Genomic DNA, 22,647 nt, shown 5'->3' with positions numbered 1-22,647 from the left:
GAAGAAGAAGCTGGGACATGGTGTGCATTGGTGAAGTGGCGGAAAGGCTTCCCGGCGCCAGGGAGAAGATGGGTGTGGACCTCAATTTGGCCGGAAGACGATGGGATTCACATGGGAATCAGTCGAACAAGACCATAGAGACCTTCATCCGTGCTTCTCTTGGCTCGGCCCTAGCAGATCTGTGCTCGGCAGCGCAAGATTTGGCGGTGGCGGTGTGAAGCTCGGTGGCATGACTGAGAAAGAAGATGGCAGCTCAAGCGCCCTGCGGCGCACAACACAATAGCTGTCGTCGGCTGCCCCCACACATCAACCGGGGTACAGCCGAGCCGCTCCATGCCTCAGCCGCCACACTTGAACAAGACGAAGCCCCCCCCCCCCCCGGCACCCTGTTCGACCTGGTCCAACCGTGCAGAGCAAGCGACCGAGGGGGTACAGTGGACATTTCACATTCATTTCCATGTGGCAGGGTCAAAAAAAATTAAAAATGCCACGTGATAGGGAAAAAGACCTTAAAATGACAAACGAGTAAATTTTGGTTTGACACCGGTGGTATTTTGGTATAGCATCTTGAATGTAGCTTTCAGAAATATGCCATCAGCTAGAATAGCAAAAAATTAATTAACCCGTTTACAATACGGAAGGTGAAGAAATTACAGAGTTTAAGCTAATCATAGCAACCGGACCGCTAAATTGCAAACCAAGTCCAATGTGATTCTACTTAAGTGTATTACATGACGACTCATACTTCAGGAAGCTAATACAGTAGAATGTTCCAAATACATTGCATGATAGTGCTAGGCATTACTATATTAACACGTTGGGAAAGCATAACTCCCAAATTATTTTACTAAACCATGGTAGTGGGTTCCCATGTTTTACAGCAAACGGTGGCTTTCCGACGAGACAAATGGCTTAGCTGGTATTTGTGGAGTCTGCAGCCTTTCTTTTAACATGTTTACCAGCTTTATCATTAATGGCCGGTTTTTCCGGTTCCACTGAATGCACCATACCATAGTGCCACAATAGCCAGCTGTTGAACCATTTCTTGCTCTTCATGTGTCATTTCCCTAGTACATGCTAAGTCCGGCCAGTGATCAGACCATCCCAACCGTTTCATTTCATTTCGTTCCCTTCTCATCCTAAGATCTTTTCCTAAGGAATTTACTCTCAAATTTGTTCCCTTCATGTTCTTGCACTCCAATGGCATTTCTATCCCTATTCCCTTCCCCAACAGACATCTAATAATATATCATTTTCACATAACTATCACAATGCATACAATACGACTGTAATATGTGGTACGTATATACTATACTTGCATTTTGTACTAAATTCCCTAATAAGTTGCATCTATCAAATCTCTCTCGGGCCAAATATGTTCCATCTCCCTTTTCTTGCTTTCGGTCTGGCCCAGTAGCATATCTCCTATATTCTCTCTCTCCTTTCCTTCCTAGCCTAGGAGAAGCTTCTCCTTCCTCCAGCCGTGGAAGCAAAGCAGCCGCTATCTCCAAAGCCGAGTGCCCCCCTTCTATCTCCATCGACCCAAGCCCAATTCAAATCCGAATCCCCTCTATCTCCAAGCAGATTGAAGTCTCCTATCATATCTCTAATCAAATCCAACTTGAATCGCTCTCAATCTCAACCGACTTGAATATTTGGATCTCTTTGTCATAATCTCTAACGGTGCCCAAATCAAGATGTTTGAGGGGGGGGGGGGTCAGAGGAGAAGAGAGGGGCGGAGCCCTATGCTGTCGCCTCCATGGATGGCACCCTCATATGGGGGAGAGGGACGAGCCCTCCCAGCCGCCGTCGTTGATGGATGTCATTGTGTCACGGCCGCTCAGCCTGCACCTGTGATGAGCCCTGGTGTGCCGATGAGTTGAGTCATCACCACCGTTGATGTTGTTCTTTTCTTTTGCAGTGTTATTTTGCCGGCCTATGCTTTCTTGTTCGATCTCCGCCATGGGTGCATGGCCGGTTGGCCACGCCGGCGTTGAGCTGTCATATTTCATGTCTCTGGTTGTGCCGTTTAGCTGGCCGTCGTGCTCCTCGCGCACGCTGCCATCGTCGCCCCTCGCTTCCGCCTATTTCGCCCGAGCGCACGACGTCAATGGTCCTTCCGCCCGAGTGCTCGACGGGATAGGAGAGAGAATCCCTCACCCCCGGGAACCTCTCTCCTATCCCGTCCTGCACCGGCCCGCGACAGGTAGCCATTGGAGCTCGCGTTTTGTTCCTGTCACGGTCTTTTTCCCATCGCGAGGGGAACGAGAACCGTGACGGGAACCCCTTGGAGATGGTCTTGCTTTCTCATAGATCCACTCTGGAGGTAAACATCTCTCTGGATCTCATTACTTGGGTTTGAGTTCCTCCTTTCAGCCACCATTTCTAGTACCAGCATACCGAAACCGTACACATCTGACTTATATGATACCCCAAAAAAATGTCAAGAATATAGTGCAGTGCAATATAACCCATTGCGCCTCTTGCTACAATCAAGGTAACAATATTGTTGGATTGTGATCTGAATTTTAGTTGGGCCACACAAATGACGTCTTTGGCCCACCTTCCAGAATAATCTATATTAGATTAGTCATTGTTATCCACCCCCTATATATACATCTTGTAAGCCACACGAGAAGTTGAGACAGTCATTGTAGTTCTATTATGTTGTACACAATTCCTCATATAGTAAAGATCGTCGATTGATGTCCGTGATTTTTTTCTGCAAGGGTTTTTCGGGTAAAAATTGTGTCTCAAGTTTGATCTGTCATGCTTAACTTCTAACAAGTGGTACCAGAGCCGGATTTTAACGAGAGACGAGAAACAAATTCAAACTATATTTTGTAGGAGGTTTTGCAGGAAAAAACCATTGTCACTTTATAGCTAAAGCTAGAATTGATCTGCATATCAAAGATCTAACCAACAAAATGCATATGAATATGAAGTTGTTCATACACAAAGTACAAGAGGATGGCTCTGTGTTGAATCATATTTTGGTCTTCAAGGAGATCATTGTTGACCTACAATACATGTGGGTAAAACATGACAATGAGATTTTAGTCTTATTCTTTTGTGCTCATTGTCCAGTTCTTTTGCAAACTTTAGAAATATTATATTATATAGTCATGATATTCTAACTTTGAAATAACTTTATGAAGCCATGCATGCCAAGTTTATGAGAAGACTGATTGTGCATGGCATGATAAAGGAAAAGAAAGCTCATCATGGCCACAGAGGTAAAAGTTCGAATGGTTATAGGGATCGTTCCAAGTCCAGAGGCAAGGACAAATTCTGCGGGTATTGCAAAAGGGACAATAATGACATATCTAATTGTTACAAGTTGAAAAACAAAGAAAATAGAAAAGGTAAATCTGATGAAGAAGGTAAAGTTATGTTGTTGTTACCAATGATAATTCTGATGGTCAGACTCTTGTTGCTTTTGATGGATGTGCAAGTATCGGTGATGAATAGGTTATTGATTATGCCGCATCTTTTCATATATATATATATATATGATGCATGTTCTAGGTATGACACAAAATCTTATTTCTTTGAGTACTCTTGATAATAAAGGGTCTAAATGGTCCAGTGGAGACGGTCATTGTAATTCCCTTGTGTTGTACACAACTCCTCATATAATGAAGATATTCGATTGGTGCCAGTAGTTTTTTCCGCCAAGGGTTTTTCACGTAAAAAAATCGTGTCTTGTATTCAATCTGTCGTGCTTAATTTCTAGCAAATGCTTTGGTCGACCCTTGCACACAACTTTGTGAGATAAAAGTCTGAAATCTTTGTAATGAAGTTGTAGTCTAGCAAGATAGTATGAGGCATTATGTGAAAGTGTAGGATGCGCTTATTGCGCCCTTGGTGTAAGTACTCCATTCCTCGAGTGATGCCTAAAGCAATATCCATCATTTTGCTTGGTTCTAGGAGTTCTTGAGAAGTATTGCTCCATTCCTTTCCTATACTTATTCAACTACTCATACAAATTTTCTCATTCTCTCGCTGCCAAAGGATCCCAAAGAAAACACCACAAAGATATTGCAAAAATCAATGGGAACCGATGAAATTTCAATTTAACAGTCCAACACTACTACAAAAAGTGTCATCCCTACCCCTTTCATTACTGATTCAGAAATAACCGACGGTGATAATATATCATTGTCGGTTCATAAGCTGAATGGGCAGATCTAACCTTGAGTCGTTAACAACCGGCAGTGATAGTTCTAGCTACAAACCGGAAGTGAAGTATCACTGCCAGTTCGGAATACAAACCGCATAATGGTTATCATGGTTGGTTCATAAGCTCACCCATAGAGTAATAATTGAGCTAATACGAATCGACAATGATTGTCCTTATCACTGCTGGTTCATAAGCTCATCGATAGAGCAATAATTGAGCCAACACGAACCGATAGTGATAATCATTATCACTATTGGTTCGTATTCCAAACAGGTAGTGATTCTTCGCTATCGATCGTATTCCAAACTAGTTTGTATCATTATCGATTTGTATTATGAACTGGCAGTGATAAGTATTATCATTGCTGATGCGCGTTTGCCTGATCTTCCGAAAGGTAATATGATAAGTCGAATTGGTGGAGCTTCGACATTAATGATCTAAAGGCTCCGAACAGAATAGATCGAGAACCCTCGCAACCACTACACTATTACTCCATGGTTATCAATCATGCCAAGACGCGATTGACCTCACCAAGAAGGTTTTTCCTGCAAGCGAATCGAGGACATGAGCAAGAACAGGTAGATGCAATCAGAATATTGCTAATTACCAATGAAGTACTTGAGTTGGAGTTCAACAAACTAATAAACGGTAAAACTATCTAAAACAGAATAATCTAAGCTAAACCCGAACCTAAACTACGATAGCTACTGTGTATATATAGGAGGGACATGAGGAGGTCGACCTAGGGTTGTGCAGCCATTGAAAGAGGCGTACACAACCTGGACTCCAACCCCAACGCGATTACGAGACCCAACTAGATCCATAACGGTGTCACAACACCTTATTCTTTGACTCTGACTAAATTATAAGAAATATTTAGTCAAGATCATATCCATTGGAAATGGCTCGTCGTAAGCTTTCCAGAATGTTCAAGATTGCCTAAAACGGACTTTGTATGAGAGAGTTATGCCTGTTTTACTGACGTATTGTCCTGAGACTCGACGACGATCACGATTTCGGCCAAGACTAGAGCTCAACCTCAAGTCTGAGTAGACTTAGCCTTCAAGTCCGAGTAGACTAAGCCTCGAGTCCGAGTAGACTTGGCCTTCGAGGGGTGATATCCGGGTAAGGTTGTGGTGCTTCTCTCACATTCCTAAGCAATAAAACACCACAAGAATTTAGTAGTAGTCCATCAAAGGAAGCAGAATAGCGAGAAACGAGTTCACCTAGTGGTCTAATTATCATGCACGTGCTCTTGTAATTGGACCTTGTATGATTTGAGAATTATTGGCGGTATTGATCATATCCGAAGGAGCCATGGGCTCATCAGTTGCTGGTTTGGACTGCGAACCAGTAGTGATAATCCTTCTATAAATCTCCCTCACTTGCTCCTCATCTCACTTCGCTCTCCATCTCCAAAAATTGATCCCAAGATGTAGTGGCAGTCGAAGTGGTGCGATGGTGATCGTTACCACTTCGACCATCTCTACTCCTCTAGCCTGTCTTCCCTAAGCCAGATGGCTCAGGCTACAACGCCTCATTTCCCTAAGCCTGAGCCATCTTCCCGTCTCCCGAGCCCGTCGTCGACCTTGTGGCTACACTCGGTGCGGTCGTGACTCCCTACCTCCCAAGCCGTCTCCCCTTCGCTAGAGCCTGTCTCCCCGTCTCCATCTCCCCAACTAAACAAGTGGCAAGTTGAATGTTCATGATTGTGGCAATAGGCCGATCTAAATGAGTGGCAGAAAACACATTCGCTTCAAGATGATTGTGTTTTCGTCATTTATTTATATTTTTTATTGTCACTCGAATAGTATAATATGCAAAACGGATGGTGCAATACTACTCTACCAAGAGCTCTTCGACGTATGGTGCAATACTGCAATACTAAATCCCAAGCCAGAGAGCTCCTGGTAGAGCAGTTTTGCAACATCTGTTCCTATTTGTCATTACGGTTTCAAGAAGATTGTAATTTCAAATTAGGATCAAGCTGAGCATAGGGATCAGTGTGCCTTATGGTGCAAAACCGCTCTACCAGAAGCTAGGAGCTCTAAGCAGTTTTGCACCATATGGCACATTGATCCTAATGTTGTCGAGATTCTGCTACGAATTTAGATTTAGACATAAAATACTCTACTATGAATATTTCGACATGGTTCTCTATCAAGTTTGAGATCAAACTTGAGACAAATTTCTATGCTGAAGAGTTTCTAGTAGAGTTGGGTTATCACTGCCAGTTCAAAGCATAAATCGATAATGATAGTTGGGTTATCACTGTCACTAATTCACTGCCAATTCTAAAACTAGCAATGATATCAGTTTTGAACCAGCAATGATAACATGTTCTATAGTAGTGCAAATTGCGAGATTGTCATATCTTGTGGATGTGCTCTTTTGAGTAATCAGAGAGGAGCATGTCCGTTCATTGTTCCTGTGATCTGAATGCAACTTCTTGTTGTATTTATTGACTTGAGTGTAATTGTAATGGACCAAAAGAAGTTCTATGCTAATCAAGACTACGGTTGTAATGGAAAACCTCAAGCACTTCCATGTGGAAAGGGGTATGCACGTGCATTCCGTGTGGAAAGGGGTATGCATGTGCATTCCGTGTGGAAAGGGCACATTTTTGCAGTGTGGCAATGCTGCTAATTGGACTTACATGTCCGCTTATACTGTTGTTATTAGCTTGTTATGCTGATCCGACTGGGTGCGGTATTGAATCATACTAGCTGATCTGCAGTGAAAAAAGTCCAAAATTCAGATCAACAGTGGAATATACTATGTTACTGATATCAATTATACTGATTCTACCTTCTGGGTTGTCGATGCTAACATGGACATGCACAGAAGTTGTCCTCTTTCTCGTTCCAATCAGGTTCCATATTTATCAGATGGCTGGGGGTTTGTTCACGACTAGTTAAAATATTAAGATGGGATTGTCCAATTTACCACTGGTGCAGCTATGTGGTCAGCTTTTGTCAATTGCTCGGAGGAAATAAAGAATTTTTGTTCATACAAGCCTGTCACTTGCCTGAGCACGAACAATTCATTTGTTTATGCCTTGACGACTTCGTCCTACCCATCGGCTGCTCTGCTCGAGTCCTCCTGCGGATTCATGGCCATGGTTCCTTGGGGTACTTGGAGCGCAGCTGTCGATGTATCAGCTGCTATGGATGCAAGATATGCAGATATCCTAAAATTTATGAGCGGTGGATTTGCTTTTCTATTCCCTTTTGAATATCAGCCACGGAGGTATTCTCGGGTCATCCACATATGCCTGCAAAACTCGATGAGGTGAGTACCCTGTGGTTTCATTTGTTTCTTTGTTCAGGTATTTGTGTACAATCATTCAAAAAATTGTAGTTTCATTTGTTATAATGGTATAAATTGCAGCTACTTCCATGGTCAAATTTCTAGCCCAAGCCTCGTGAATCTGAGTAGTGCTTTTGTTTGGACTGACATACATTTCTTACAATGCATAAATAGTTACTCCTTAGGAACAAAGTTATTTTGGGTTTCTGTGGCAGTAGTATCTGTACTTGATATAGTCAAAGTCCATTATCGGTACGTGAGAAATACACCTGCTTTGAATCATCATATATTCATTTGCATGGATGTATCATCGTATATATTAAATCGAACTTACGCCCGTCAACATGCATTTTTTTTTTTTTTTTTTTTGCAGCGCTTGCTTTGTTACACAGGTTTATTTTTGTTCCATTGGCTGGTTTGACCTTCCTTGCCCACAAATTCTTCAAAACAAAGATATCTCTTGATGCTGTGGAGAAGTTCCTCCGAATGCAAGAAGTACTCGGTCCGACAAGGTATGCTTACACAGACATCATCACAATCACAAGATACTTGAGAGAGAAGCTGGGCAAGGAGGCTATTGCTCGGTGTACAAAGGCGCACTCCCTGCTGCTGTACATGTAGCAGTCAAGATGCTTGGCAGCTCCAACTGCAATGGAGAAGAATTCATCAGTGAAGTCTGCACCATTGGCACGATCCATCACATCAATGTGGTGCGTTTAGTGGGGTTCTGTGCCGAGGAAATGAGAAGGGCCGCTGGCTTATGAGTATATGCCTCGTGGTTCTCTTGATCAGGGATTTCAATTTCGCTGGTGTTTTTTTCATTCACGAGCGAAATTATCAAAATTAATAAAATTCAGGTAAAATTTCAAAAATTTCGGTCGAAATGACTCAAACAATTTTTTTTGGCAAATTTTGACCAAAATTACTGAAATTTCGACAAAAGTTTCAGCTGACTGCGACGTGAGACAGGTTTGACAGCATATTTCAAAAAAAAAGATAAATAATTGCCATATAAATCACAATCAATCTAACTAAACTTGCAAAAAAAAAAAACATACATAGCAACATTACCCATACTCATCCATATCACTAAATAAGTCCGTACAAGCATTATCCTAGTAACATACTAACATTACCATACTAGTCCATATCCATAGTAACATTATCAAAACTATCAATGTAAAGAATATAGAGGTGTCCGTTAGGATGGACCACAACTGTTAGTTTTGGCAATATTAGCTTTCTTTCTCTGGCTCAGGCCCACTACGCGATCAGTCGACGCTAGCACGACTACGACCTTGACCTTCGGGGGATTTCCCGTGACCAGCCCTTACTGGTCACGGGGCAGATACTCGTCTGGCGAGTCAAACCTCATTTAATGCCGCTACTGATGATGTTTTTCCTTCCCCAGACGATTCACTCCAGTGGAGGCAGTATGGCCAGCGCAGAGTTATCGTGTCCCATCCCACAACATTAATTGTTGCGGGACGGGCTCGAAGACACAACAGGGGGTGTGACAGGGGCGTGGGAAACCAGCGGTGGGACAGGATAGGCCGGACAACCCAGGCACAACAAGTGGGAAGGCGGCCGATGGATGGGACGGGCATCGCAGTGCTCCAGGGCAGGCACATCGTATGCGTATCCTATAATGATAGCCTATATTGATCATTTAGGCAAGTGTGGATCTTTTTGTTGGGCCCACATGTAAGACTCTTAACTCTCTGGAATATAAAGGGGGAAATCTTTTGAAAGGAGGCCCTTTGAAGAAGAAGACACAAGATGTATGGCTGTTACCCTACGGGGTCCTGAACTTGGATATCTCTGGTGTTCTTGAGCAACACACACACATTCCGCAGGCACATCCAAAATCAGATCACGCACCCGTGTCTGATACACCCCGAAATCATTGTCAGGGATTAACACTCGATATTTGGCGCGCTAGGTAGGTGGCGCATTTTCGAGTTCTGGTAAGTGCTGTTAATTTATTTTCGGCTACCCATGTTCGAATCCCTAGTGATCGACAAGTCCCGCTCCAAAGATCCGAGTCGTGGCAAGGTGTCCTTCATTGGATACAACCCAGATGAACCCGATATGTTCTAGATTCAAGACATTGGATCAGGATCCAAAGGCTTTGGGATTCAACGGAGAGCAGCAGAGGCATCCATGTTTCCGACGCTGAGGGGAGCTCACGGACCGCAAGCCCTGGGGGAACTAGCCTCATCAACGGCAGCCCCACTCGGAAGAGCACTCACCACGTCGGGACAGCCAACACCCAGCCCCGTGGCGTAAACCGAAACCATCGGCCAGGTATCATCCGATCAGGTAAAAGAGTACCTAGAAACTAATCGAGTGTGTTGTTTCTTCGAGCAGGTTCAACCCGAGGACGAACAGAAGGGTCTACACTTTGTACTTCTGACATGAGTAACAACCACTTCCCGTTGGATACCAGAAAGGGAGGTAGCCTACCCGGATCTCAGAAAGATAACCCTTTGCTCCCCCAGTGCTGACTACCCATCAATCAGAAGGGGAAATCCTTGGGCTCCCTTGCAGGATTTCAAGGCGTCACGAGCGTGGTACTGGTCGCTAAGTGAGGCACGCTTCTCCCGACCAGGAACGAACGAGCAAAGGACCCTGCATCATCGGGTACATGGTTCAGTTATGTTTTCCCAATTAATAGCATTACGAAGTATGGGGGCCTCTTACCTGGGACGCGAGCAGCACCCGCGCGGAGGGAGAAATGCCTACTAGCGCTGAGGGATTCGCTACTGGGTGTGACCTTAGTGCTAAAGGGTTTTCCAGTGCTTGGACCAGACAATGGCGATATACCACTCCGAAGTGAGAAAGCTAGAATGACGCGCCATTGACCAGGAAGTCAAGCACGTCCCTTGCAAGGACTACTTCCTTGGCCGATGGGCTAGTTCATTTGGCCTCTTCTTGTGAACTCGCCCCAGTCGGAGTCTTTGAAAAAAGATACACATGACCACCCACCGTGGTCTCGGGCCAACGTGAAAGGTATGCTCCGTTGGAAAACGGAACACCAGAGCCAACACCTTTGGAGGCAACGCCTCCCTCAGTGCCGTCGACCTCGGGTGACCATCATGTGGTCGCCCTACTCGATTCGAGTATGACCTAGATGGATTCGATCTTGGACTACCTTCAGAATCAAGCAGCCCCTGATGATGATGTGTCAGCAGAAAGGGTCAAGCGGGCAGACCGCGAGAATCCTTCTTGGTAGAGGGACGCCTCTACCATCAAGGGATCAACGAATCTTTACTAAAATACATCGCTCAGGATGGGGAGCACAGCGTTCCCTAACATCCTCGAAGGCATATGTGGAAGCCGAACCTCACACCGCCCTCCAAGATGCTTGCGAGCAGGTGAAACGGTGCGAGTCGTGCCAGTACGATGACCGAAATACCAACCTGCCATCTAAGGCACTGCAAACCATACCACTCTATCAACCTTTCGCTATCTGGGGGCTCGACATCGTGGAGTCGTTCCATAAAGCCCCAGGCGGTTTTAAATTCCTACTCATGGCAATCGACAAATACACGAGGTGCATTGAAACCAAGCCCGTTAGGGAGATCACCACCATAATAGCAATTAAAGTCCATACAAGCGCTGGTAGTGCAGCTTGGCAGTCCAAGTCGCATAAATACAGACAATGGAACTCAATTCGCTAGTTGGGAATCGCACGCTGGTCGCATCGAATGGCCAGCCATCCGGGCCTGATCAGGTGGCCGGGTGAGGACGACGATAAAAACTCGAGCGAAGAGTTTCGCGAATGTGCTCTGAAGCTCTAGCAGCCCGGTCCCAACAAAGTCGCAGGCGCCGCCATGACCATTGGCCACTGGAATGACACTGGTCATGGGCAACCTCGACCTAGGTTCATTCCAAGGCTATACAAGTCATAATAAGCTCCTCCTAGGGAGGGAGGGGTACTCCAAAGTGATCTACAGTTCCCCAACCTAACAGGGTCAGGTTAGCCAACATGGTCAACCACAAATTATAAACCCGCGAAACGCCGGTTCTGTGTATGAGGCTGCTCGGCAACGAGCATATTCTTCTATTTTGCAAGACCTTTCGGACAAGCATGGACCCACCAAATTGTAAGCATTTTCGTTTCAAAACTTGACCACCTGGTCGACAGTTTCTTCCGTCGACCAGACAATCGGGGGCTAGAACTATTAGGATATGCGATTTGTTTTCTTGCAGCCAGGATTGTTTAGCCCACTCACCCATGTTGATGAAATGAGATCCAAAGTTGACCACTCACACGCTGCCAGGGGGAAGGCACCCGGGGGTTAACGACCATGATACCACAAGCCCTAGCTCGGGTCGAGCGCTGGTAGCCACTGAAAGGCTTGCCAGGCTAAAGGTCATCCTTAGTGTCGGGAACCTAGCTAGCAAGCAGGTCAATGCGATCCTCTCTTGGCATTATGAGCACTTTGAGGCTACTTGTTGTCCAAGCACAGAAAAATAACCACATAAGGACAAGCATTCCTCATTACAAAGCAACCACTCGAATAAGACCCAGGGGCTGATTCTAGACGACCTCGAGACAATACTCCTAGGACCCAAAGATACCCCTAAGCGGATCAAACCGGATGGTCCAAAGGCAGGAATGAATGGTATACAAAAGTGAGTCAGCATAGGCACCGAGCTCCTCTGTGGCCATCCGAGTACCTTCAAAACCTGCATCGACTACCGGACGTAGGCAAGGGCAAGGCAAGCGTCGAAGACTACGACCTCAAAAAGGTGGTCACCGACGGTCTCATGAATCCTCTGCTCGAGGCCACCTACCTCCTAGGAGGCTACCAGAAACCACTCAATGTGACCGGTCACGGTGTTCCCGGGTATCGGGCGAACCTGAACACCAGCGGACCAAAGCAGTGAGTCGAAGGGGGTAAAGGACCGACTAAGATGGTCGTAGAATGCCACTTGCCGCTCATCTCTCTCCTTGGTCATCTGCTCTAGGTCTTTCCACGCTGCAAACATATCCTCCCGACAACGGTGAAGGTAGTCGTAGAATTCCTCTCTCTCCAGGATCCTTTTCCTGGTCACCTGCTCTAGATCCCTCTGCACCGCGAGTAGCTCCTCCCGGTAGGCTGGTCAAAAAATAGGTCATAAGCCACACATGAGTCAGCTGGTCAAGTCTTGCATGGGTAACCTAGGACTAGCACGTGGCTCAGGTGGTCGGAATAACACACCTCTAAGATCGCTCGACATACTTGCCCACTCGACCGCAAACCCCAGCTCACATTCAGCTGCCGCCTCCAAAATACACTGGTCGACAGCGGTGTAGGTGGGGGCTCGGTATGGGCCAATGGTTAAGATACTCTAGGAACTCTACGACCACAACGACACAAACCCATTAGAGAACAAAAAACGGGGGGGGGGGGGGGGGAGAGAGGGGGGCTTGATTCAAATATATTACAGAATAGAAGTTACAATCAGATTCTTTACTCCTCGGTGGCCTCCACCTGGAAGACAGACATCACGCAGTCCACTGCTCCTTGACACTCCTGCTGCAGTCTGTCCTCAGCTTCGGGTCCAGCGGCCATGGCTCCCTACCGGACAGGGTCCAGGTTGAAGTTAGGGTCACGGCTGCCATAGCACCAGAAAATATACTCCGCAGTCGACCTCGCCGCTTGCGCCATGTCCTCTGCACCCCTCAACGTCAGGGTAGCTGGGAGCTCAGAAAATTTTTCTACCAGGACCTTGATGGCGTAGGCCTCGGCCCGAGCCATGCTGTTGTCCTTCAACTCGGTGGCTCCCATCCCGAGGCTGCCCAGGGGATCCGCCAGCGCTTTTAAGGCATCCTAGAGAATGCTGAGGGTAGTGCGTTCATCCTCCTTGAGCTGGGAGTGCTTGGCGGAAAGCGTAGCCTTCTCCCGCTAGAGCTCACCACACCTTTGCTGCAGCAAGCGCTCGCCCTCCCTTTTGTGGGCCAGCTGTTTCTCCAGCTCGGCACACCTGTTGGCCGCCGCTTTCTTCTCCTCGACCAGTCTACGAACAGAAGCGGGGATACGGCTGGCCAGAGTGAGCAAGTCAGGGACCAGCACGGGCTCCTCGACCGGCACCACGGGGACCAGAGGCACCGCCAACGCTCCAAGGGACAAAGCCAAAGCTAGCAGAGGGACTAGAATGTCCTGTGTGGGCGCCCTAGGAGGGGTCATGACGGGAGCCGTAAGAGCTACCACAGGCCTACGGCAAAAAACAGAGTTACAAAATCAGGAAGGAAAGGAAATTCAAGGTATATATACCTACCTAGAGAAACTTACCGTGGCGGTGGGGAGCTAAGCACAAGTTTGGTCCTCATGAAGCCACCGGATCGACTGGTCAGGGAAGACAACCCTGCTATGGGGCCACCAGTACTCAGGGTCCCGCAGGCGCATTTGGACGGCTCCGGATAGACAAGTCCTCTGCCAGCCTCTTCCCACACTACGTAGACACTTGGTCCACGACGGTCTGGTCGGAGCACATCTGGTCGGTGCGGGCCTGGTCGTGAGGCCTCTGGTTGGACCTGACCTGGTCGAGGCCCACCTGGCTTGGTCGGGTCTGGTTGCGGGGCGACAGGTCGTGGTGAGTCTGGTCGGTGCACTGTAGCTTGGCCTCATACTGACCAACACCGCTTGCAGGGCCACTGCCCGCAATCGCCACTTGATGGGTTGCTGTCGCGACCAGGTCAGTGGGTATCCGGGGCAGCAACGGCCGACGGGGAGGGCTAGCGGCCCTCACGTTCAATCTCCCGGAAGACCTCCTCGACCTCATTAACTATCAGTTATAGGACATCTACCTTGAGAAGATGCTGAAAATAACTCGAACCATAAGACCCTGACCAAGGAAAAGGCTTAGAGTAGGAAACTCAAGAAAGATGCTAAACATATCGGTCTAACCCGAGCCCTCTCCGACGGAGGGAGCTCACACAAGGGGACACATGGAGGACCACCCTTCCTAGAGGCCGCCGCTATCAGTGACCTGATCCGCAAGTCGATGACCTCATCGGGAAGATCTAATTAAAAGGAATAAGACACTGCTCGACTAACACCTAGTGATAGAGGGACAATTGTGATGTTACCTGTGGTGTTGTCCCGGGTGTCATCATCACTCCCGGTGTACAGGTACGCCGGGTGTTCTCTCCGCCAAAGGGGACACAGCTGGCGCTTGATGAAGTCGCGAATGATGTCCGACCCTGATAGGCTGCCTTCCGCGAGCATCTTGACCCAGCCGGCAAGGGACAACAGTTCTGCGATCAGCGTGGGAGAGTTTCCCCAACTCTTCGCAAGGCTCGCAAGCGCATCCAGCACCTAGAGGTTGTCCAAGGAGTCATTGGTCTTGAGGTAGAACCACTCTTCCCTCTAGCCTAACCACAAAAATTTGAGATTCATCTCTAGATAGGAGCTTGCGATGCCGTCATGAAGACGAAAGCCACAGCTCCCAATGGCCAGCCCGGGCTTCAACCTGGCCGTGTAGCAAAATCGGAAGAGATCAAAGCATGGCTTGATCCCAATAAAGTTTTCGCACATATGAGCGAAGACGCTCAACATGCTGATGGAGTTGGGGTTGAGATAGAGGTGGTAGATGTCGTAGAATGAGATGACGGTGGTAAAGAACTCGGAGAAGGGGGGACGAGACCCGCCAGGAAGAACGAGGCAAAGAGCACGATCTCTCCCAAGCGGGGAGCAGGGATCTCCCCCCCCCCCTAGGGCGATATCTGGAAGACAGGCGGCGCGGAAGCAGGCGATTCTCGTACATCTTCTTCAGCTTTGTGGCGGTGCACTTGGACTTGGGGAAGTCAGGCTCCTTTCCAGTGCGCAGCACCATGGGAGTACGGTGGTGGTTTTGGCAAGAGAGACGGGAGGAGATCAGAGGCGATGGGCTTTGGCGTAAGGGGTTGGAGTGCGAAGGGATTTCTGAGGGCTTTCGTCCTTTGATTTATAGGATCGACGTGGTCCCATTACCTCGAATTCTGAGGGTCGTTTGGGGAATTGAAATTCTCTCAAAGTCCAGTGGCCATCATGGTTTATCTCCCATGATTCTCTCCCTCATGCACGCCATCCTTTTTTCTGTCTCCCATGATCTCTCTCTCTCTCTCTCTATGGACGTTTAACCTCCCCTCAGGATGCGGTTTCCTGAGTTGGCCACGATGGTGGACCGTGTCGCCGACCACTCCCTAGGCAAAACTCTTGTTCACCCAGGGCCCAAGTGGTACGACCAGGTCCAACTACATCCTTATGAAGAACAGCTCAGATCACCATATCTGCGATGGAGCTTGGGTGCTACTATCGATGTAAAGAATATATGGGTCCCTCGCCAGGATGGCCCGCAATGGATAGTTTTAGCAGTATCAACTTTCTTTCTCTGGCCCGGGCCCACTACAGAACCCTGACCTTCGGGGGATTTCCTGCGACCAGCCCTTACTGGTCGCGGGGCAGGTACTCATCTGGCTAGTCAAACCTCATTTAATGCCGCTACTCATGATGTTTTTCCTTCCCAGATGATTCACTCTGGTGGAGGCAGCATGGCCAGCGCAGGGTTACTGTGTCCCATCCCGCAACATTAATTGTTGCGGGACAGGCTCGCAGATGCAACAGGGGCGTGACAGGAGCGCGTGGGAAACTGACGATGGGACAGGACAGACCGGATGACCCAGGCGCGACAAGCGGGAAGGCGACCGATGGATAGGACGGACATCGCAATGCTCCAAAGCAGGCACAGCATATGCGTATCCTATAGTGATAGCCTATATTGATCATCTAGCAGGTATGGGTCTTTTTATTGGGCCCACATGTAAGACTCCTACCCCTCTAGAATATAAAGGGGGATATCTTTTGAAAGGAGGCCCTTTGAAGAAGAAGACACATGATGTAGGGCTATTATCCCACGGGGGATATGAACCTGGGTATCTCTGGTATTCTTGAGCAACACACACACATTCCGTAGGTACATCTAGAACGCAGATCACGCACCCATCGTATGATACACCCTAGAATCATTGTTAGGGATTAACCCTCGACAAAAACCTATCCACATCAAAGTCCATACAAGCATCACATGACCGTAACAAGGATCAAAGGTCCATAGCCATCTTCTTCCTAGCGCGTTTTATCCTTTGTGTGACATCCTTAGTCGATTGCTCTTTTTCAAATTGCTCTATGGCCTAAGTACCACCTACAATGTTGCTTGTGGAAACAAAGGCACACCCCCTAGACTATTTGAGAAACAAGAAAACAAAAGGAAAACACACGCAAGTAATTACCATCATATGCCCTTGGTTCGTCATACTCATAGTCCTCTCTGTGGCCATCTTTGTCAGTGTTTCTTGCTAAGCTACTATCACTAGACTCAACATAAGCGGGACTACCAGGTGGAATGCCCTTATCCGTGTTATTTTCAGAATATATGAAGTCATCTTCTTCATTCGCCACAACCACCTTACTGTTCTTCCTAATATTCATTTGCAACCTTGCAAGTTTTCTCTTCTTGATCTCCTAAGCATTTCTTCAAGAGACAACTCATCTTATTCAATTCTTGGCTTGTTCAACTATTCCATGATTGGGCTTGATTGATCAAACAATGTGGCATCAATCAACATAGCACATGGATCAATCTCCTTCTATTCAGAGTGATTTTTCACTAGCACAACTTGTTTGAGGTGTTGTTTCAAATTGTGGCGTACATACACAAGCTTATGTATCTTTTCATATCCAAGCTGGTTCCTCACCTTTGTATGAACTAGTGAAAAAGTGCTCCAATTCCACTTACACCCACTAGATGACACACACTGCGACACGATGTGAATGGCATACTTTTGGAGCTACTTTGTGTCGCCCCCCAAACAATACCCACCAATCATCTCCAAAATGAAAAAAGACATAATTTATTTATGCAAAGGGCCATACAAACATTGAGAAATTCATGATTTATTTATGCAAAGGGGCAAACTTATTGTCAATGTTCCTACTGCATCCTTAGGTATTTTCTCATCAAACTTTCCCTCATAGGATGTAAAGGCGAGGATTTGTCTTGTTGCCTTGACCCCACTCTCGATCGAGTCTTCTAGCCTTTCAATGCCTTTTTGGGTGTCCTCACATAGTCATTATTCTCATGAAGGTGGAGCCGATAGTGCCCTACTGGATCAAGGACAGAAACTACAAGAAGAGAGAATATAACATTAATTATGTTGCATGAGAATGATGAAAACCCATAAATGAAGAAACTTTTTCCTTACCGGCAACAATAAATGCGTCCTCATAAAGATATTGAACCCTCTTCTTAATCATTCTCCTATATTTCCATTTCTTTTGCTATCCGGAAAACATGTCCAAGTAAATTATCTTTCAAAGTAATGAATGGAAGCTTCCATATTGGCTGGGAAACTTTTATTCAGCTATCTGGAAAGTTTCCATATTCCATTATAAGTTACTGCCTTGAGGTAGTGGCATTTGAATGTTCGGATGAATGGTAGTGTGATAAATGCCAAAAAAATGGGCAAGGAGGACATGGAACCTAGTCGAGGTAGTAATTTTCTATGTCGAATGTCATATTGTTAATTTCAACACACACTTTTGGAGGTATAAGCGAACATCTAATTTCTTGTTCAATAATTGTTAAGTTAGGCAAAGCGATTCCCAGGCCCAGACTCCATTTTATGGTTGTGATCAGAGAAAACAAATGAAAATACCATTGTTGGATCAATATCACAGTAACTCCGCGCATCCCACCAGTCTTAAAGATTCAAAGGATTTTGGAAGTGCTGAAGTAAATTTCAATGACCCTAATCAGGCATGCGATGCATCTCTATCAACTGTAAACATAACCCAGCAAGGATGATTGAGGGCAGAACCCTGAAAATGAAAGGAATATAAGGTATTTTAGTTCAACAAGTACTGATTTTGTTTATAAAGTCCACCTATTGCCTCTGCTTAAAAAATATATAGCTATAATTAAGAAAAATGATTGAATAAACAAGTGAGGCAATGCCTATTGGCCGTCCAAGTTGTACAAGAGGAACAGATAAAGGAAATCTTAACCCTTAAATTCAAGATGAGCCAGATCAAGCAGATGGTACCACCGTACCAGGATAAGATGGGCGGCTCACCTTGACTAGGGTAGCATCGGGTGCCAGCATCCCGGAACCCCTAAGGACGGTGGCTTTGGTGAGGTCACGGATGAGGACGGCGGTGGGGTGGCCCACACAGTGGTAGCTTGGGTGGGACGAGGGAGGCAGGAGCCAACCGCGAACTCAGAGGCTCGGTCGTCAGATGAACAAGAGGATAAGGTGAAAGAAAAATTAAATTCTGTGAAAGTCGGCTGTATATTTGGAAAGGTAGGGTTAGATTTGGAATGGGTTTGAGTTGCTCTATCAATTGGGACCGAGTCTATTTAAACTGGGCCGAAATTTTTTGATCGAAATGGGTCAATTTTGGTCTGGGCCGATATTAGCGAAATTCGTAAAATTTTGCCGATTTTTCTTTCTCTGCTCTTGATAAGTATATATTCTCATCCGAGAGGAAATTTTCCTGGCATAAGCTCAATGATGTAGCTTTGGGTATTGCCAGAGGGATTGACAACTTACACCGGGGTTGCGACATGCAGATACTGCAGTTTGATATCAAGCCTCACAACATCCTTTTAGATAATAACTTTGTTCCAAAAGTTGCTTACTTTGGTCTTGCCAAACTGTACCGAAGGGACAACAGTTTTGTTCCATTGAACGCTGCAAGGGGAACCATTGGGTACATTGTTCGCAGCTTTGGCGTGATATCCAGCAAGTCTTATGTTGACAGCTTTGGAATGCACTCTGCCTTAATTACGATTAATGCAGAGAATCACCGTATAAACAGTGTAATGAGCCAACAGCTACAGTAACCTGCATTAATTAGTCGATATTACTGTAGTAAATACTGTGGTAGAGTGCTGTGGCATGCTATAGCAGCACAATTTACTGTTCACAGGTTACTGTAATGCAGAGGATCTCAGTCCTGCTGCCAGAGATGGCTGGAGGACGAAGAAACGCGGATCCCAATGCAGCGAACTCAAGTCAGGCGTACTGCACATCCTGGGTGTATGACCGGCTAACTGAAGAGCAAGAACTAGGTTAGACATCTTCTGCTGCTGCTTTTTTTTTCTCGAATACGCAGGAGAGCTACGTATCATTGTATTAAGAGAGGAAAAAAACGGTCCCGCACAATTATACCCCCCTACTCCGGACCGAGCTGTAGGAGGGTCCTGATACATAGTTTTTCTAACTGATAAAAACACACACTCTGGGTGAGACCTGACCAACGCTCTAACCGCCTACCTACCCTGTCGCAAGAGCTGGACCTAAGGCATCAAGCTTCCGTGCACCCGCAAGACACCACAAGTGGTGTCCATCGACAAAGGCGCGCAACAGGTCATTGATGTTGGGACTGGCACCCTCAAAGACACAAGCATTCCTGTGTTTCCAAATCAACCATGCGCACATGACCACAAGTGAATTGAATCCTTTCCTCTTGTCCTTTGGGGTGCGCTTACTTGCCCTTCTCCACCATTCTGCAAAATTTTGCTCGTTTAAGCTTGGCACACCATGTTGGAAACCAAGTGGTGACAGGACCCGGAACCAAAACTCGCGTGCAAAGACACAAGAAGTCAGTAGGTGTTGGATGGTTTCGTCCGCTTGATCACAAAGCGGGCATTGGTTGGGATGGGGCAAGTTCCGTTTCGCCAAACGATCCGCCGTCCAACATCTGTCCCGTACAGCCAGCCATAGGAAAACTTTGCACTTGGGTGGTGCCCAAGTTTTCCAGATTCGGCGCCAAGGCTCAAAGTTGATCGATCCATGGAAGAAGGCCCGGTACGCTGATTTTGTTGTGAAGATGCCTGAAGTTTCAAACCTCCAACTATGAGAGTCTTCGTTTGGAAAGAGCATGAAATCCTGAATAATGTCCCAAAGTTGGAAGTACTCAAAGAGACCGATCATCGAGAGTCCTCCCTGTAAGTCGCTAGGCCACTGTTGATCATGCAATGCAGCAGCAACTGTACGATTGCGAAACCTCTGAGGTACCCGTGTACAGACATTTGGGGCAAGGTCCTCAATGCAACACCCAAACAACCACCTGTCTGTCCAAAAATATGTGTCATTTTCGTTGCCAACATGAGATTGTAAAGCAACAGCAAAGAGAGCTTTTGCATTTTGGTGGACCGGCACCTCTAGGCCTGACCAAGGTCTCCTTGTCTGTCTTTGCAAGCCACAGCCACCTTATCTGCTGCTGCTGCTGACATGCATGAGTTGGAGAGGAAGCTGTGCATGTTGGTCTATCTTACATTCAGATGAAGTCTCTCGACCGGCCGACTATGAGTGAGGCCATAGAGATGCTCGAAGGTGGCGTCGATCGATAGGCTGCAAGTGCCATCCAGGCCATGCTTATCATTTCTCCTCCGAGCTGACTGCTGTCTCAGAGGAGTATGACTGACAGTAGATGTGTGTTGTCTATTGTGAAGTGGTAAAGCACTAGCTTGTGTGAACCTATTGTAATGGTTGTATTGAGTGTGAAGCATTTTACTACTGTAGGGTTCCTGTGAACGTTTATGCTAAAACGAGTATCGCTTGCAGTTGTGACGCAGGGGAATTGCAGGATTACAATTGTTGTATTCATGCTAAGATGTTTTTCCTATAACACATAAATTATGTGCAATCTTCTGTCCTGACATATTCGTGATAACTGCTACGATGTAACACGTGCAAGATCTTTTGTCTAAACATTTTCTTTTTGCAGGAAAAATAGTTTGGAAACTACTAGATGTCATGAAACTGCATGTATAATAGTCAAAGTACATCTTCACAGAAAACCCAGCATTATAATTATACCAGAAACAGGGTTAATGGTTCTTGTAACTGCGTATCTATATTTGAAATGTAACTGTATTTCTTTTCATAACTCTAATTCATATAGTTGAAATTAAATTGTGTAACCGCCCAAAGTTTTCCTTTTGCATTGTAAATTATTTTTTTATTTCAGGATTAGGCTGTAAACTATCCGATTCTCTTTTTCTGAAGTCTTTTTTCTTTTCTCAATCCTCTCTTCTAATTATTAAATAAATAAAAAGCACCAAACTGTAATCTATAAATAATTTCTTCTATTCCTAAATGACTCAAAGTATTCGATATCCTTCAAAAAAAACTCTTGGTTATAGTTTGGCAATATTTCAAAACCATATGGACTTCTCGAATTTGATTCAATCGCAAACTAAATCAGAATCCCAATACGGGCTCGCTGAAAATGCATCTCCCCGCGGCCCATTCCCCTTCTCCCGCCATGGGCTCATCACACATCCCTGATATGTATCAGCCACAGCCAGCTTCGCCTCTCTATCGATCCCGTTGTCCTTTCGTTCTCCAGGTGACGCCATTGCAGCAGAGACGACGCTCCAGTCCACGTCCGTTGCCACTCAGTTTGGCGTTTCTCGCAGCACATATAGCGCACAGTTGGGATCGAGTAAACACCCCGAACCACGTCGTCCGCGTCACGCTTCGCCAAGCGTTCTGTTATTGAGCAGCCGTCACTCAGTTTGGCGTTTCCAGCATCACACACCGTCGGGACTCGGGATCGCGTCTAGGTTAGCCTCCTCGATTTAATGGGCAACGCCACCGAGCGTCTCCTCCATCGTCGGTGAGCTCCGGCGGGCGACCGTAGGTCATGCACGGTCATGCCCAGAACATGCATGCCTGTGCTCTAGCTCTCCCACAACATGCATGCACGGTATGACTACAGAATTAAGCACGGATAATCAACACCTACGCGTACGTGCTACGAGCCTACGACTAGGTGTAAGTAGACAAAGCCTAACAAAGTAAAACATCACAACATGCCTAGTTTACAAAGTAGAAGAATCATCTCACAGTGGATCACGCAAAAACGAAGTTGGCATGTAAACGAAGCATACTTCTTCACTGCTACAAAATCGGTCGTATATATTGATCCATCACCATTAATGTGCTAGTAGTGACGGGACATCATTGCCAGTTCATATGCCACGTGAGAAGAATTAGCCAATATGGCTTATGAACCGGCAGTGATGAAGGACATCATTGCCGATCGATAACTTGAGCCGGCAGTGATGCCCTGATGTAACTTCACTGCTGGGTGAGGCCATCAGCCGGTAGTGAT

At 46.4% G+C, this 22,647-nt stretch overlaps 1 pseudogene; it reads left to right on the top strand.

Annotated features, from left to right (window-relative positions):
- The first annotated feature begins 7,295 nt into the window (after positions 1-7,295).
- Positions 7,296-20,905, top strand: LOC133903402 (rust resistance kinase Lr10-like; annotated as a pseudogene).
- Positions 20,906-22,647: the final 1,742 nt, after the last annotated feature.

The sequence above is a fragment of the Phragmites australis genome, chromosome 2 (assembly GCF_958298935.1).
Source record: "Phragmites australis chromosome 2, lpPhrAust1.1, whole genome shotgun sequence".
Classification (NCBI taxonomy): Eukaryota; Viridiplantae; Streptophyta; class Magnoliopsida; order Poales; family Poaceae; genus Phragmites; species Phragmites australis.
The sequence above is the reverse complement of the archived record's forward strand: the minus strand, read 5'-3'. Positions and strand labels throughout refer to the sequence as shown.